Source organism: Orycteropus afer, unplaced genomic scaffold (assembly GCF_000298275.1).
Source record: "Orycteropus afer afer isolate SDZICR_OR568_19922 unplaced genomic scaffold, OryAfe1.0 scaffold00019, whole genome shotgun sequence".
NCBI classification, from domain to species: domain Eukaryota; kingdom Metazoa; phylum Chordata; class Mammalia; order Tubulidentata; family Orycteropodidae; genus Orycteropus; species Orycteropus afer.
In genome coordinates this window covers 167,168-170,465 of record NW_006921606.1, presented here as the reverse complement: position 1 = coordinate 170,465, position 3,298 = coordinate 167,168, and positions in this window count along the sequence as shown.

The window sequence follows — 3,298 nt, the reverse complement described above, 5'->3', positions numbered from 1 at the left end:
TTTCTGGGTTCTCAATTCTATTCCATTGATCTATGTATCTGTCATTAAACCAATACCAGGCAGTTTTGATTACTGTGGCTGTATAGTAGGTTTTGAGATCTGGTAGTGTGAGACCTCCCTTCTTTTTTTTTAATGAGTTTTTATCTTTTTGTTGTTGAGTGGTAGAAGTTTTATATATTTTTTGAATATTAGGCACTATCCAATATAGGTATACCTTGGAGATATTGCAGGTTTGATTCTATCTATATCCATGCAATAAACAAATATCACAATAAACCTAGTCACACAAATTTTTTGGTTTCCCAATGCATATAAAAGTTATGTGTACAATATACTATAGTCTATTAAGTGTGCAATAGCATTATGAAAAAATTTGAAATATTGAGAATTACCATATGTGACACAGAGACACAAAGTGAGCACATGCTTCTGGAAAAATGGCACCAATAGACTTGCTCAGTGCTAGGTTGCCACAATAATTTGTGGGGAAAAAAAGCCATATATGTGAAGTGTAGTAAAGTGATGTTCAATAAAATGAGGTATGCCTGTATATGGTTCCCCAATTTTTTCTCACAATCTGCAGGTTCTCTTCATTTTTGTTGACAAAGTCCTTTGAAGTACAAAATTATTTTTAATTATTATGAAGACATATTTATCTTTCCTCTTTTGCTGCTTGAGCTTTTGTTAACCATTTTTAAGGGTACAATTCAGTGACATTAATTATAGTCACCATGTTGCACAACCGTCAGCACTATCCATTTCCAAAAGTTTATATCACCCTAAACAGAAATTCAAAAGGAGCTCTGGTGGCGTAATGCCTAAGGCATCTTACTGCTAAGCAGAAGGCTGGCAGTTCAAACCTACCAGCCACTCCTTGGAAGAAAGGTTGGGCAATCAACATCCGTAGTGGTTCCATCTCAGAAACTCAAGGAGGGGTTGCTTTTAGTTGGATCTGACTTGAGGACAGTGAGTTGAGTTGTTGAGTTGAAACAGAAATTCAGTTTTCTTCAAGCAGCAATTCCCCTTTTTCCCCTAAAAACTTCTTTTTCAGACTAAAATGAATTGTGTGAACTTCACAGCAATTAACAACAACTAATAGCCAAAATAAAACTAGAGAATAGATGTCACCAATACAGCTTGAAGTGATGGAGTGCACAAGGGTGGGTTGAACATATAAGCAGAAATTACATCCCTGGTTTAAAGGAAAAAATTAAGCTACAAAAGTCCTTTGCAGTTGCTCAAGGGATGTTTCCCAAATGATAAGATTACTATACTAGAGAAGGACAGAGAGTGAGGGATTCATTTATTCAACAAATATTTAAGAACAAATATTTATGAGGGTTTAGAAGAGCAGAGAATGCCAAGGCACCAGGATGTGGCACTCAGCAGACAATGGAAGGAAACGCAGGAAATAAACAAGCAAAGAGGAGCGAGCTGAATGTTGATATGTGCTCAGGGATAGCAAATGATGTGGCTGGGAAGGACAGAGGTTGAAACCACATTTGGAGAGCCTGGAGTTCCAGGCTCAGGGATATGAACAGACACTAATGGTCACAGAAATCTTGTGTCAAGGAGTGAGAAAATTACATTTACAAAGTATTTTTCTTATTTTAAAGATTTAAAAAGATATTCTTTCTTTTATAAGTTATAAGACTCTTCTGTGTAATAAAACATGTTTCCCTCTAGGTTTCTTCGCCTACCCCAGCTCCCAAGGATTTTGGGTCTTTTTCCTGCTGACTCTTTGGACTTTTGTGATGCAAATTTCAAAGAATGAGAAAGTGAACAGTAAACACACAGGAGCAGTAATGTTTCAGTGATAGAATTCTCACCTTCCCTGTGGAAGACCCAGGTTTGATTACCACCAAATGCACTTCATGTGCACCCACCACCTATCTGCCAATGGGGAGGCCTGTGCAATGTTATGATGCTGACAGCTTTCATGAACTTCCAGATGAAGATAGACCAGGAAGAAAGACCTGGTGATTTACTTCTGAAATTCAGCTAGTAAAAACTCAATGGATCATAACAGTCTGAGTCACAACTGATGGTAGGTAACAACAATAATAGAGTATGCATGTCTCAGAATCCAGAGCTAGGGATTGAGGGAGTTTGCAAGTGAAAGAATATAGAAGTGCTAGGATAGATTAGTAGGGTTTTTACTGCAGGTTCACCCCAGCAAGGTGCTGAAGAAACAGAAATAAAGAAATCGAGCAATTTTGAAAAATACAAAGATTACTGGACTGAATTTCTTTGAATATGATGTCACTCTGGGAAAACCCACATAAATCATGCCTTCAAAGTGGTGACAGAGTCATCTGTTTGCAGAATGTATGATGGATGATCAGAAAGAGTAGAGAAAATACAGGGATGCTTAAGGGATTGTTGCAATAGACTGAGCCTCAGGGACTGGGTTATTGCAAAAGAATAAGAAAGAAAAATCCAAGGTTTCAGTGTTGATAATCACTTCTGGGATGGGAAATAAGAATCAACTTGGATGCCTTCTCCAATCAGTTTGTACAGGTTGTCCAGAGTACCATGCTGAGAAACATTGTAAGAAGCTGGAAAAGAGTGCCGTGGTCAAGTGGAGATCTCTGCCAGAAGCCAAGTATCTTGCTATGCATTTGCTGACCTTGGACTTGGAAAACAATGATATCACTGACAATATTAGGGCCATTAGCATGGGAGCTGGTTTTGTAGGAAAGAGAACAGCTTGCATAATGCTGAAGCAACATACACTATTTTTACTATTTTGTGTTTCTAGCCTTGGCCCATGAACTTAAAATTTACCAGATTTGTAGTCCACTGCTAGCAGGGACCTAACCATCATAGTGCCCTCTAATGCAGGTTCATCTATTTACAGAAAACCAGCAATGCCTTCAACAGAGGAAGCTATAGATTGATTCTAAGAAATCAACAAATAATTAGTGTCTAAGAATCTATCAGGGATTATTTTCACCTCCTCTGCTCTACACTGGAGTTTATTCCAGTTTTGTACATGTAGGCAAAGACCAGACAGTGTGTTTTATGCAGTGTTACCCTACTGTGAGTATGAAGAAGAGTAATCATTTAACTCTCAAAGCTGTGCTGAAACAATGAAAGCATCTCCCCAATTAACTGTGAGCTCTGCCAGGTCCGAGACTTTCCTAGTCTCCAGCAGAGTCTGGCACACTCTAAACAATTCATGATTGCAAATTTTTTTTTTAATTTTATTTTGATTTGGGTGAAGATTTACAGAGTAAATTCACTTTTCATACAGCAGTTCACATATACTTTGTCTCATGTCATTGACCAAAATTTA